General features: G+C 39.7%; 1 long non-coding RNA gene across 1 annotated transcript; it reads left to right on the forward strand.

The window, feature by feature from the left end:
- The first annotated feature begins 3,776 nt into the window (after nucleotides 1-3,776).
- On the forward strand, nucleotides 3,777-10,078 carry LOC128777309 (uncharacterized). The gene is made up of 2 exons (XR_008422560.1): nucleotides 3,777-4,721; nucleotides 8,371-10,078. It is a non-coding gene; the product is annotated as an uncharacterized LOC128777309 (long non-coding RNA).
- The last annotated feature ends 5,681 nt before the right edge of the window (nucleotides 10,079-15,759 follow it).

Below are 15,759 nucleotides of genomic sequence, written 5' to 3' on the forward strand. Positions count from 1 at the left end.
AAACTTACCCACAGTAATAGCAAAGTCACATTTAGGGTCAAGTCTAGCTATATCTAGCATCTGACCAACATCTGGCTTGTGTTATTGAGAGATCAACTGTACTCTCTAAAGAACATTTGATGGACACTATCTTAAGGCACTCTGCAAACACTCCAGTTTATGTTTATTTAAGCAATTTACATAGCCCATCTTTTTCTTAGAAGAGTCAAAACTTTTGTGAAAGACTGAATTCCAAAAGGCTAATGCACTCCGTACTCGTATGAAAGAATTTCATTTCCGATTGTAAATTTTGGTGCCTCATTTGTCTCATCAAATCATCCAGAATGTCAGTTTATGGGCAGATAGAAACTGCGGCTGCCTCTGAGCCATTCAAATTTCTCATCTCCTTCCACTATCAAAGCTGGGGTGGAAATACTCAATTTCTCAACCCTCCCTGGGTGGGACATCACATCAACCCAGGACTAGTGGCCTCTGGATCAAAACTTATATTTTGGAAAAATGGAATTTTAAAAGATTGTGGAGATGCCCTGGATTCCAGTGAAATGGTACCTCTATTTATTATGGAACAAAATATATGGGGTTTTAGTCTCTGAGAATTAAAGTAAGCAAGAAAAAGGTTGTATTTTCTTTGGGTAGTCAATATAGCAATTTTTTAAAAACAAAATCATTTCATATCTGTTTTTAAAATCTCATTTAGTTTTAGTTTGAAACCGTTGTTCAAAAGGTAATCATCTGTGATAAGAGACACAAGCTGTTTCAGAAAGTGCCTGCATCAGAAAGCAAGCTGTTAAGAGTTGCAGGCTGTTAAATTCACTCCTCAGGACAGCAGATGAAAAGTGCTATTGCACTTCAAGTTTCGTTTATTTCAGAGGCTTCCTGAGGAATCAGAAATCCGAGGCTTGGATAGATTAGGCCTTTTTTTTTAGAAAACAGCAGGAAAATCTCAGGGAACTCTCTAACGAGGTCCTAGGAATGAATAATTGTAGGTCCCCAAATTCATGTTAAAATCTAACCCCCAATGTAATGGTACTAGGAGGTGGGGACTTTGGAAAGTGATGAGGTCATGAGGATGGAACCTATGAATGGAATGAGTTCCCTTATAAGGGGCTGAGGAGACAACGATTCTCCCCTACTACCCGGTGAGGACGGCTAGAAAATACAGCCAGTGAAGAACCTGTTATGGAACCAGGCTGGATCGCTGACAGAAGAACCGGCACTCAGAGATCTTGGAGGATCGGAGGTTTATTTACATCGACGGGCTCAGGGGAACCGGTCTCTCCAAAGATCTGACTGCCCGAGCGTAAGCCTGACGGACAATTTATAGTCCACTACTTCCGCATTAGAGGCAAACTGGCGCGCCAGGGAAGTGGGACAGGAAGAAGAACCCGGAAGGGGAGTCTTCCTGCGGGGACCGGAATTCCCTATCAGTCCTGTCGGCCATCTTAGAACATAATTTTTCCCTGCAAGGTCAGGGTTGGTTTTTTTTTCTCCCGGTCGAACCAGGAAGTGGGCTCTTACCAGGCCCTGAATCCGCTGGCACCCTGATCTCCGGCTTCCCGGTTTCCAGAACGGTGAGAAAGAAATTTTGTTGTTTATAAACCACCCAGTCATTAGTATTTTGTTAGATGAGCTCAAATGGACTAAGACGCTGTGGGGCGCAGGGGTGGGGGATGCTTTTACTTGGAGGGGGGCGGTTTACATAGTGAGTAATCCTCGTTATTTTCTGTCAACTTCCGCCAGTTGGGAAGGGAAGGTGGGGAGTTGTGGATTAGAAATACTGATGGAAGCAGAACTTCAGATGTTTGGCAAGAGTAGGTGCTTTCACTGATGCCCCCGCCTCTGTCGCTGAAGGAGGAATTCTGCTGGGGCTTTATGGAAGCTGTGTTTAGCTGCAGTAACCCCTGGACCTGTCAGAGTTTGGTTTTCTTACACAGAAATTTGGTTTTCTTATGTACAAAGTATAAGCTCACATTTTTTTTTTTTTTTTAAAGTTTATTTATGTATTGAGAGAAAGCACAAGCAGGAGAGGGGCAGGGAGACAGGGAGAGAGAGAATCCCAAGCAGGCTCCCTGCTGTCAGCACAGAGCTCAACAGGGGGCTCCATCCCACAAACCTTTTTGATCACGACCTGAGCCGAAATCAAGAGGCAGTCGCTTAACAGACTGAGCCACCCAGGTGCCCCTATAAGCTTATTAAAACGACATAATAGTGTATTCAAAATTCACAAGGAGGTATATTTGTTAAATTGACATCTGAGGAAGTGATACTAAGTGCAGAAAGCAACTATATTGTTTTCTTTAAACGTTTGCTTAGGGGGCATTTATGTTGAATTTGGTGCTTGGTAGAGATAGTTACATTTAGTTAATTGAATACAATCCTTTTTTTGATAATAAAAAAAGAAAAAAAACATTTAACTGAGGTAAAATCAATATACAGCAAAATGCATGGATTTAAATATAAAATGTGTAGAGTTTGGATATTTGCATACACCAATATCATCAAGATGTAAAACATTTTCATCACCCTAGAAATTCTTCCTAGCCGAGCCTGAGTACTACGAGCTTTGTAATAGTCCTAGAATGAATACGCCACCATTTCTTTATTCACAGCTGATGGACGTTTGATTGTTTTCAGTTTTTAGCACCTAAGAATAAAACTGCTGTACACATTTTTGTATACGTTGTTTGTGGAGATATATTTTTCATTCTTCTTGGGTAAATACCTAGGAATGGAATTTTCACAGAATAGGTTCATGTTCAATGGTATAAGAACTTGCCAGACTAACTTTCAAACTCATTTACCAATTTATACTCCAGCGATGTGTGAGAGTTCCAGTTGTTTCATATCCTTACTCAGATTTGGCAGTATTAGGCTTTTTTATTTTAGCCATTCTGATGGGCATGTAATGTGACTTTTAATTTGCATCTCTCCAATGACCGAGGATGTTGAACATTTTTTCATGTGTTTTTTGGCCATTTCTATTTCTTCCTTTGTGACCTGCCTGTATAAGCCTTTTGCCCATGTTTAGGTTAGGTTATTTTTCTTCTTCTTATTTTTATTTTTTTAATGTTTATTTTATTTTTGAGAGACAGAGACAGACAGAGTGTGAGTGGGGGAGGGGCAGAGAGAGAGAGAGAGAGAGAGAGAAAGACACAGAATCTGAAGAGGCTCCAGGCTCTGAGCTGTCAGCACAGAGCCTGACCCGGGGCTCGAACTCACAAGCCGTGAGATCATGACCTGAGCTGAAGTTGGATGCTTAACTGACTGAGCCACCCAGGTGCCCCTTTCTACTTCTTATTGAGTTAGAGTTGCTTATATGTATAGTAAATATTTTCTCTCAGTCCATGACCTTCCTATTCAATTTCTTCATAATATCTTTTAATAAACAGAAATTTAAAATTTTGATAAAGTCTGTTACATTATTTTTAATACTTTAATAGTTGATAGTTAAAAATAGTCTTTTAAATAGCTTAGAATAGTTAATTTTAGAGTCTGTCTAGAAAATTCTTGCCTACCCCTAGTTTCTGAAAATATTCTCTTATGAATATTCTTACACCCTTATGAATATTCTAGAAACTCCGTACTTGTAGTTTTTACATTTAGGTCTGTGATCTTTCTCAACTGATTTTTCTCTATGGTGTGAGATATGGGTTGAGGTTCATTCCCCCACCCCACCCCCCCAGACAATACTGATTCTTTTTTTTTTTTTTTCACAATTAATTTTTAAGAAAGAGAATTTCTGGGTGGTCTACAACCTTTGTCTAATATAATGCTAATTAGATCACTTGCTGAAGTGGGGTTGCCGATGAGCACACAGCCATCCTAGAGAAGCCCCTCGGTACCAGCCAGTTAACACATTGCCAGACAGCTGGGCCAGTATGGCTCAATATTAATCATTTTTGTGATAAAAAAAACAACCACCCAGAAATCCAAATGTAAATAAAATCCTCTCATTGTTCATTTGTTGCCAATTAATTTTCTTTTATCCCTCTATAGGCCAACACTGAATGAACTCAGATCGAGATTGTCAGGGCGGTTTGCAAGCTCTAGTCTGAAGGCAGTTGTCCCTACTTCCTTATTGTCACAGAGAAAAAGTGATTAGGCTATCATAAGGGGGACTCTGTAAACAAAGCCGATTAAGTATCTCTTGGATACAATGTCACAGACACTTAAGCCTTGAACAGGTGAAATTTGTCAAGTAAGCAATCCCCTGATGGTTTGTCCAGTGAAAAAGAATTGTTTTGTCTTGTTGATGTCATTTCAGAGTACACTTTGCTGGAGTGAACAATTCCTCATACTCGATTCACATAGTTTCTTATTAAACAAATGAAATCATAGAATCATTGGTCGTGTCTCAGAAATCACTAAAAATATCTGAGGCTCTTTTCAAATCATGAAACTAGAAATTCATTTATACATTTTTAAATCAAATATCAATTACTGATGGAATGCCTACTTGTACCAAGGACGTCTTAAGGATAGGAATTTAGCAGATGGAAAACCAAAACCAAAAACCAGGTCTCCATCCTCACTTTTTAAAAATTTCAGGATGTGATTAAGCCACGGCAACTATATCCATTCTGATTAATATCCAACTTGTTCTCTACGTCTCCACTTAGATCTCTCATGGGCATCTCAAACCTACCACGCCCAACACTGAATTCTTGATTTCTGCCTCCTAACTTTGGCCCTGGCATAGACTTCTTCATGTCCATATAATGGTAACTATATTCTTTTTTTTTTTTATGTTTATTTATTTTTGAGAGAGAGAGAGAGAGAGAGAGAGAGAGAGACAGAATGTGAACAGGCGAGGGGCAGAGAGAGAGGGAGACACAGAATCGAAGCAGGCTCCAGGCTCTGAGGTGTCAGCACAGAGCCCAACACGGGGCTCGAACCCACGGAACGTGAGATCATGACCTGAGCCGAAGTCAGACGCTTAACCGACTGAGCCACCCGGGCGCCCCTAATGGTAACTATATTCTTAGCTGTTTAGATGAAAACTATGGTATAATCCTTGACTCCTCTCTTTCTCTTACATCTTGTGTCCAAAACATCTGCAAATACTTTTGACTTTACCTTCAAAACATGTTCCAGGAACATCACTTCCTACTGTCTCCAACACTACATAGCAGTCTAAGCTACTATTGGCTCTTGCCAAGACTACTGACTGCAATAATCTTCCAAATACTCTCTTTCCCCTACACGTGTCTCTTAGTCTTTTCCAAACGGCAGTCAGTAATCCTTCTAAGTCAGGTGACATTAATCTTGTGTTCAAGACTCTATGGATTTCATTCCACACAAAATAACACCCAAAGTGTACATGAGGGCTCTCAATGGCCGAATGACTGTTGCCGTCTGCCCCTGACTCCCCCTACTCTGGCCTCACCCTTATTGTTGTCCTCCTTGCCTTGTCGGCTCTAACCTTCCTGGACCTTTCCTTGTCCTAGATTATGCTCCGCTCATTCCTCTCTTAGTGTGTCTGTGTGTATTGTTCTGTTACCTGGGATCCTCTTCCTCAGAAATCCACATGACTTGCTCCCCCCGCCCCATTTTCATGACTCTGCTGGCTTATCAGAGACGCCTTCCCTAATTACCGTGAACTATAAATTTCTTCTTGCTCCAAGTACACTATATCTTATTACCTTGCCTTGTTCTTTTTCATGGCACTCACCACTCTCTGACATGTATTTATGTGTTAATTTAATAGCTCCCATTGAAGTATAGCCCTGGAGAATGGGAACTTGTTTGTCGTGTTCACTGCTATACTGAGCATAACTAGAATAGCCCTTGGCACGTGGCTTATAGTGGAGACTCAATAAACCTCTTTTGACTAAAGAAATATGTAATTAAAGTACAGTACTATAGGTTTGAAGATAAGGGAAGTCCAGTTTGCTAGAAAAGCACGTAGGAAATCTCAGGGGAAGCTTTCAAGGGAAGTAATACTCTAAGCTGAATTCTGAAGAGTGATAAATTAGACAGTTTAGGTCAGGAGAAGAGACCGAATAAAGTGGAATGTGGAAAACCAGGGATGCTAAAGACTCTCGAGGGACAGTCGCACGGACCACATAAGCCATGCATGTCTCAGACTTTACCTGAAGAGCGATGAGAAACTACCTACGTGTTTTAGCAGATGGGTATGGTCAGCATGACTTTTTTAAAGGTCAGTCTGCCTACGGAAATGAGTTAGTTGTAGGGGGTTTCAAAAAATGAAGGAGCAGATCCCATTTGAAAAGATATGGCAATAATCCAGGAAACATATCATAGAGTCCTTCATTGTGAGTAGTAGAAAATTTGGCAAATTGGAGGCAAACGAGACTGCTGAAGAAAACAGAAATGAGTAATTAATTGGCTACAGGGAAAAGAGTGAGAGAGAAGAGCCAATGCTTACAACCAGATTTATGTCTTAGGCAATTGGATGGATGGTTCTGTCCACTGGGATTCAGAGGAAGATAATGAGCTCATTCGGATATGCTGTATCTGAGGTAACTTTAAGGCAGTTAGACATACGATCTTAAGTTCAGGACAGAGGCCTAAAAAGAGGTAAATGTGGGAGTCTTCAGCATAAAGGTAGTATTTCCCAACACGATGTTAGATGAGAACCAACCCTCCCGACCCCAAGAAGATTGTTAAGAGTATAAAACAGTCTCAGGGCGCTGGGTGGCTCAGTTGGTTGAGTGTCCGACTTCGGCTCAGGTCATGATCTTCCAGCTCATGAGTTCAAGCCCCACATCGGGCTCTGTGCTGACAGCTCGGAGCCTGGAGCCTGCTTCTGCTTTTGTGTCTCCCTCTCTCTGCCCCTAACCCACTCGCATTCTGTCTCTGTCTCTCTCAAAAGTAAATAAACAGTAAAACGTAAAACAGTCTCCGTGGGTTCAGGGCTAATGACACAATCTGAGGACTTGTGGGGTGGGAGGTCAAATTTCTCAATGATGTGCCAACTGAGGAGAGGACCCCGTGTTTGTAGTTACCCTAGGATGTTCGGTTCCTCCCACACAGGCTGACCACAGGCCCCCTCGGTAGGAAAGCAAGGGAGAAGGAAAAGACTTTGCTATAGAGGTGTGATAAAAGGTATTCTGAATTTTATAATGACATTTATGGAAATGAATTTGATTATTGGAAAGTTGTGTCTTTATTAATACTAGTAGAGAAAAATAATTGAAACCCAAATTACCTTGACCTTTATTTTCCTCCCTTCCTCAATTTTAATGGTAAATACTATGGCATGCATCTCCTCCCACCCAAAATGTTTGTTTTTGTTGACTAAAGCTATCAGCAATAGCAGACCATTCTGAAGATTCGGATAAAAAAACACAAAACAGACGAACCATGTTTTATTAAATTCTATTGGTTGAAAGCACATGAAAGAATTTCTCTTGTATGGGTAGCTCTATATTGCTTTTATCAAAATCGCCAGGTCTTTGAAGACGGCTTCTAATGACAATAGCGACGTCAATACACCAGAGGAAAATAGTGCTCTGGGTTCTAGGGATCACCAAGTCTTTTCCAGTATTATAAAATATAAAAAATTGCCCTCCCCAGATCTCTCACACATTAAAATAGTAAACAGCTTTGGTATAAAAGAAGATATGATATAAATATTTATAACTCACAGTACTCGTGATTCCTAAAATAATCATGATTATGTGAGAATCTCTAGAAGTCTACTAAGTTTCTGTGCCAGAGCCAATTTTAGAGTAAAAAAATCAAACACATGTGGTGCTGAATGATTGTAAGAGTGAGTTTCGACACTGAAGGGGCTATAAGCCGTAGACACTTATTGTACATAATTACTTTTCAAATACTGCCTTAAAGCTTCTTTTTCCTGTGTGTCATTGAAGATGCATTGAAGGATCCCTTTCCTAAAAAATACCGTGTGGGCCATATTTATAGATTAATAAAATAATACCACTCCTTAGTATTAACTTCCTTTTTATTCTCAGCACACAGCTCTTCCCTCTCATCTTTTGTCACCTTTCTGTCCTTTTGGCTTTTATTGTCATCATTTTCTGCACCATCTTTATGCTTCTAACTCCTTAGAACTTAGTTTCTTTCATGGAATCTTTGGCTCCGAGGTTTACTTGCATAAGTTAAGGCAGAGTACTTAAAAATAAATAAATAAATAAATAAATAAATAAATAAATAAATAAATAAACAAACCTAAACTAAAAGCTTTATTAAATCCTTATTCCTGGAATAGCTTTTATATTCACCTCAGCACCAACACACTGGAAATGCTTAGTAGAAAGAAAAGACATAGATTCCAAAACATTAGGCCCAGCATGGAGTGAAGGTTTCAATTGCACCGATTCCGACTCTGAGATCCTCCATAAAACATCAGTGTTTAACCTTTGTTTCCAACTTGCCTCCCAGATTGAGAGAAGACTTACTTGATGGGCCAGAGCAACATTGGCTGTGGAGCTGGAGTTTATCTGGAAACGTTTCAACCAAGCCGTTAAGTTGAGGGAAGCATACAAGCAAGGCCACTGCCAAGCTCTGAAGAAACATAAAACTTTCAGTGTGAATTTGTGAAAATATCTGAAGCTGCACAAACCAGGCAGGCTCTGAGCTGGGAGAAAGGAAGCCTGCATCCTAAGATGATCTCTGCTCTTCCAACAACTAACTGTGTGATCTTGACTGAACCCTTGCCTTTTCACGGGTCAAACTCTTTATCTCCTTGTCTCTGAAATATTGCATGGGATCAGAATTCCGGTAGGCCAGAGATGCGGTTTATTTGATTCACACAGGGCTCTTCCTCTCTCCCTCCCTGCCTCCCTTTCTTCTTGCTTTTAATCAAAGATTCTGGAGCATTTAAAAACTCCTCATAACGACAAGGAGATACCTCTACTCACCTGCCAGAATAGCCAAGATCCAGGACACTGAAAACACCAAATGCTGGTGAGAATGTGGAGGAACAGGAACTGTCATTCATTGCTTGTAGGGGTGCAAAATTGTACAGGCGATTTGGAAGACAGCTTGGTGGTTTCTTACAAAACCTAATATACTCTTACCATACCACCCAGCAGTTGGGCTCCTTGGTATGTACTCAGAAGAGTTGATGACTGATATCCACACAAAAGCCTGGACACAGATGTTTAAGCAGCTTCATTTATGACTGCTTAAATGTGGAAGCAACCAAGATGTCCTTCGGTGGGTGAATGGATAAATAAACTGCGGTACATCTAGACAACAGAATATTTTTCAGTGCTAAAAAGAAAATGAGCTATGAAGCAATAAAAAGAAATGGATGAGTCTTAAATACATATTACTGAATGAAAGCAGCTAATCTGAAAAGGCTACCTACTGTGTGGTTATGGACTCATATGACATTCTGGAAAAGGCACAACCATAGAGACGATAAAAAGATCAGTGGTTGTCAGGATTGGAGGGAGGGAACAATAGGTCATACATTTGTCCAGACCCATAGAATGTGCAACACCAAGAGTTAACCTCGGTGTAAACTATCCACTCCGGGGAATAATGATGAGTTAATGTAGGTTTATCAGTTGTAACAAATGTAGCACTCTGGTGGGCAATGTTGATACTGGGGGAGGCTAGGCATGTGTGGGGGAAGAAAATATACAGGAACTCTGTACTTTCCACTCTGTTTCTGCTTAGCTTTCATTTATCTAAGATTGCTACAAAAAGTAAAGTTTATTAATTAAAACATTTTTGGTGGCCAGGGCACCTGGTGGCTCAGTCGGTTAAGCGTCCGACTTTGGCTTAGGTCATGATCTCGCAGTTCGTGAGTTCAAGTCCTCCATCGGGCTCTCTGCTGTCAGCGCGGACCCCACTTAGGATCTGTCTCCCTCTCTCTCTGCCCCTCCCTTGCTTGCTCCCTCTCCCCTCCTCTCTCAAAAATAAATAAACATCAAAAAAAAAAAAATGTTGGTGGGTATTTGGAATTGAGAAGCCATGTGGCGCATTGGAAATAACATGGCATTCGGGATCAGACAAACATTATTTGAAACTATACATGCGTGGGAGTATATGGGAAATCTCTGTACCTTCTGTTCAATTTGTTGTGAACATAAAACTGCTCTAAAAACAGTCTGTTAAAAATAAGTATGAAAAGTAAGTAAATATGAAAAGAAAACTAGGTTATTTATTTTTGAGAGAGAGAGAGAAAGAGAGAGAGTGAGCACGCACTGGAGGGGCAGAGAGAAAGAGAAAAGTAGGTTATTTTACATATAAATCTGTGTTTCCAATTTCTTATGCGAAATAGAAGATCTGGCAATGCGGAGCCTGGGTTCTCGCATGGCTAAACCATCCCTTTTACGCGGGCACACCTTTGCTGATCACCACACTACCCCACTGGGCCCCCTTCATACAGTAATGTCTCTGACCTCACTACATACTCCGGTTTGTGACCTAAGGGATTTCAGGTTTGTGATCTCTCTGATGCTTTCCTTTCATCTCAGAAAGTCTGTAATTCTCAAGGGCAAACCAATAATTACATCTTATTTATATCACCACTTCAGCAGCCTGGCGAATAAGCTGGAAAACCTGAGTACAAGACCAGACTTAACTAGCATAACCAGAAATATTTTCTCCTCCAGATTTTCCTTGTAGGTGGCAGATTTTCTATATCATGTATCTTTCCACATGTTCCTTTGAACACAGTGAGTTTCTCTTTAGCCGCCGCATCCTCATAACCAGATGATGCATTTTAAAAAAAAAATCGGTCTCCTGTTCTCCTGATTCTTTTTTTGAACTACAAAACACACAACTTTAAAACTTACGATGCCATTGCTTGATAATTTAACCAACTCCGGCTCAGATAGCTCCTCAGATGATCTAATCTTTTAGGGAAATAGATCGGTAGCCGTTTTCCTTTTTCCATCCCCATTTCCCATCTACTTCTCTTCTTCCACACCCAGTTTTCAACCCAATACACACTTCTTCCTTTTCTTCCTCATTCTTCCCTTTATCCCCATTCATGTCTCCCTCTTTCCATTCCCCTTCTCTTCCCTAAGCACTATCTGCCTCCCTGCCAACCCTCATCTCCATTCTGCCTTCTCATCTCCCTAAGTGACAGGAAGGAGAATTAGGAAGCAAAGAGGTAAGGCAGGCACCTGGAGCCTGTTTCCAAATACTTTTCCATGTTTCCTGTTAAGTTCAGGGCCATAGGTACATTTAACTTGTTTTCTTTTCTTTTTTTTTAACCAGACAATGCATCTTGCAACATCATTATATATATATATGTATATGTATATGTATATGTATATGTATATGTATATGTATATATATATATATACATATACATATATATATATAAAATCAAAATTGGAGTTATATCCAGTATTATTGAAGATGAAACATTTTCTGTTCGTTTCTTTTTTTTAATGTTTATTTATTTATTTATTTTTTAAATTTATTTTTGAGACAGAGAGAGAACATGAACGGGGGAGGGGCAGAGAGAGAGGGAGACACAGAATCGGAAGCAGGCTCCAGGCTCTGAGCCATCAGCCCGGAGCCCGACGCAGGGCTCGAACTCATGGACCGCGAGATCGTGACCTGAGCTGAAGTCGGACGCTTAACCGACTGAGCCACCCAGGCGCCCCTTATTTATTTTGAGAGAGAGAGAGTGAGCATATGGGCATGTGCCTCACAGTGCATGCAGAGGAGGGGCACAGACAGAATTCCAAGCAGGTTCCGCACTGTCAGCATAGAGCATGACACAGGGTTTGATCTCAGGAACAATGTGATCATGACCTGAGTTGAAATCAAGAGTCAGACCCTTAACTGACGGATCACCCAGGTGCCCCTCTGTTAACTTTTTTCAAATGCAACTTATAAAAGGAATCTGCATGACCATGATATAAAGTTGCTTCCTGGAAGCAGGATTAGTTTAGGATCATGAATCTTATGGGAACTTTTAAAATAAATGTGTTTGAGGCTCAAATCCTCTAACTGGCTTTTCTTTGTTTCTAATTGTAATATTTTGAAGCATTGTGAAAACTGTCCATTTCTCCTTCTAGGATACATGACTATTTTCAGTGTTCCTCTTTGCTATTATGCAATACTTAACCTTGTGACATCGGACTACAATCGATATCCCCTCCCCTGTATCATTCAGTCCTTTGCTGATCTTTGAAATAGATGTGTCTTTTTCAAAGCTAACAGGCCTGAATTTTACTATTATTTCTAATTTACTGCTTTGTTTCCTTCTCTGGCATTGTGCTGTCTTCCTGAACAAAATTCTTGATTATAGTTGATTCATCCTCATTATTGTTCTGACATCAAGAACGGTCTTTAATAACAAATTTATATTGAAATTGGTTACTTTTCGGATGGGGTTTGGAGTTTCTCCATAAGAGCCAGATCTTTAAGATTTTGAAAAGCTATTTTCTCATGCTTATTCCTTTTCTTTTGAACAAAACTGAGTCTCATTTTATTCTCATTTATTTATGCTATAACTGATTTTAACTTTCTACTTGTGGAAAGTCAGTTCTTAATTTAACTAGTCTGACCCCTGACAAGTCCCACTCTGCTTAAGCATTTTCTTAGGGAGACTCAGTTTAAGGGTCTCTTCCAGCCCAGTGTGATGAGTTTTCTGCCAGCTCATGTAAATTGTTCCATCCCCAAACAAAAGCATCAACTAAATTACTTTTTACATCAGGTACTTACTAAGGGACAACGGGTATTTGGGTGTTAAAAACAAAGAGGAAAGTGTCAAGTATAATCTTTTCGGGACGTTGGGTGGTTCAGTCAGTTAAGCGTCTGACCTCGGCTCAGGTCATGATCTCATGGTTTGTGAGTTAGAGCCCCGTGTCGGGTTCTGTGCTGACAGCTTGGAGCCTGGAGGCTGCTTCAGATTCTGTGTCTTCCTCTCTCTCTGCCCCTCCCTTGCTTATGGTCTGTCTCTCCCATTCTCTCTCAAAAATAAGTAAACATAAAAGAAGCATAATCTTTTCATTGTCTTTCTCCTAGCATACATTAATTTTAGGGGGCAGGCATTCTTTTCCTTGGGACAAGTACTGATTTCCATAGCTGTGGAAAGTGATGCCCTCTTGCCGTGGCTCAGGGACACAGAGTTACCTTTTCAGGTCTCGGAGAGATAAGCAGGGTAGATTTGGATCCCTGAGCAGCATCTAATCAGGGACAATGTAATGTCATGCAAAGCAACCTTGGTCTGTGACTCAGGATCAGGCTTTCCATATTGCTCCCACAAAAGACTATAGCCGTCAGGAGAAAACTAATTTTTCATAAGCTTGTCTCCCCTAAGCAGAAGACATGATTTTTCATTGCCTCATTTCCTGATAAGGTACAAGTCTACTTACATTGGCTGAAAGCTTTACTTCATGTTAGGAGATACTCTCAATAAATCTTAATAGGTCTTCTAACCAGTACAAAGATTTCTGATTTGTAGACTATTTTATGAGAAAAAATATGTATAGACGATTTTACTAATTTAGGAAGGCAATATTAGGAAGTGGTATGAGCTCAGGCTCTGGAATCGGACACCTTTGATTTAAATATTGGCTTTATCTTTGGTTCTAATATGAGTATGCCCACTTAGTACATGTGTAGTCTTGAATAAGGAACCTATCCTTTGTAGACCTCAGTTTCCAAACTTGTAAAATGTGCATAATAATACATTCATATTTCATAGGTTTGCTGTAGTGATTAAATGTGCCAATTCATGTGAAGGCCTTAGAACAGTGTCTTAGCATTAATTAAATACTAACTCTTGTTATATCAAACCACTTGATGGTTAGGCTTGCATTTCCTTTCTGTTTTCTTTTACAGTGTCCTTTCAGATCATTAATACCCACTAATATGTTGAATTTATCTATGGGGAGTGCTGCAAGTAACATACTCTGTTCTCTTTTGCCTCAGAAGACGTGCTCAGCTCCTTTCTGTGACTGGAATGTAATTAAATAATTGGACTCTTTACCTCTACCTTCCCCATCTTTGCTTGTAACTAGTGTTTGACTTACCTAAACATATTACGTGTTGAGGAGGATGTATATGGCATAAATAGTCCTTGGGACCAAGGTGATTTGAGATTTTTAAGCTTAAGGAAGGCTTTGTAGAGTGAGTGGCTGAAGCTTCATATCCTGGCACAATAAGAACAGTAAAAAAAAAAAAAAAAAAAAAAGATGATTTCCAGAAAAGACTCCTGAGGACAAGCACTTTGACCCGGAGATGAAGGTCTCAGAGAGACTCATTTCTCTAGCTTCTCTTGCAAATGACTCCCACCACTTTTTTAGGAATGCAGGTTTTGAAAGCTGTTTTGAAGAGATTTAGTGAATTATGTACAATTATGAGTGTGGGTTTTTAATCATAAAGCTTTGGTTAAAGTTTGTGCTCTTGTGAGTCGGTTTTGAGATGATGAATCTGGGGCTTACTCTTTTTAAGTTCCTTAAAATTTCCTGAGCTAGATTGGTCTCTCTGTTCTTTACTCTGAAGACTCTAGGGAAGCTATGCCCCTGAGTAGTGACTGCATTGATAGTACTATAGTTAATACAATAAATTAATATATAAGTAATTATATATGCTATATATATGTATATATATGTATGTATATATGTGTGTGTGTATATATATGTATATATGTATGTATGTAGGTATATATGTATATATGTGTGTGTGTATGTGTGTATATATATATGTATATATGTATGTGTGTGTATATATATATATATATATATATATATATGCTTTCTAAAATCTAAGGTGAAGATTATGGTTACTGTTTATTAATCAACTGCCCTTTGTAAAACAGCTACTCTGTACCAATATATGTGCTAAGTGAGGGACTTTGCCTGGGTTATTTCTTATCTATATCTTCCAACTTGCAAAATAGGAATGAAAATACTATTTTATAGATGAGAAAACTGACACTCATAAAGGTTAAAAGAACTTATTGTGGGGCGCTTGGCTGGCTCAGTTGGCAGAGCATGTGAGTCTTGATCTCAGGATTATGAGTTCAAGCCCCACCTTGGGCGTGGAGCCTTCTTAAAAAAAAATTAAAATAAAACAAAACAACTTATCCTGGACTTATTTGTAATTATTTTACAATGACTTAGGAATATTCTTTTCGTGCACTTTGCATGAAAGTGACTGCTGTTGGAGCACTTTTTCCACCATCTGTGTATGTATACCACATTTTCTTAATATTGTAATTTCAAAAAAAGGAGAGTGTAATCCACTAGTTTTTATTTTAAAAATATCATCGTCTCACCCCCTCCCATTTTCTTTTTCTTCATCCAGCTCGATCCCATTTGATGACTCACTGGTTGTTTCCAGCCTACCCGATTGCTGGACTCTCTCACTTACACAAACTCAGTCCAGATGAATTCCTTGCAGAACTGGGCTTCTTTCTTTCCGGCAGCCTGGACTATGTAAAACTGGCAAACACTTTGATTCTGATCCTAATTAATGGAAAGGTATCTTTATTTTTAAGCTCACCATACCTCCCAGAAATCTACCAGGTTTTAAACATTTTTAGCTTAGAAAATACCTGATATCCAGTAAGCGAAATCACATTGGAATGTCTTTGTAGTTATTGGCCAGATTCAGTGAAATAACCAACTTGTCATGATGTCGCTCATTTTTCTGTAATGATTGCCTGCCCACAAGACCACAGGGTAGTCTGAAGTTGGGAAATCCACCCCCCCCCCACCCCAGGGCAGAACTGATCTGTGGAAGGAGGAGTTCAAATATGATATGGTCACGTTAGCGATGCTGCTATTCAGTTTTCCGAGATTGACTGCTTAGTCTAAAACTTGTGCTATAGGAGTAGAATTTTCCTAT

This window comes from Panthera pardus, unplaced genomic scaffold, assembly GCF_024362965.1.
Source record: "Panthera pardus isolate Hobbes unplaced genomic scaffold, ASM2436296v1 HiC_scaffold_16, whole genome shotgun sequence".
Classification (NCBI taxonomy): Eukaryota; Metazoa; Chordata; class Mammalia; order Carnivora; family Felidae; genus Panthera; species Panthera pardus.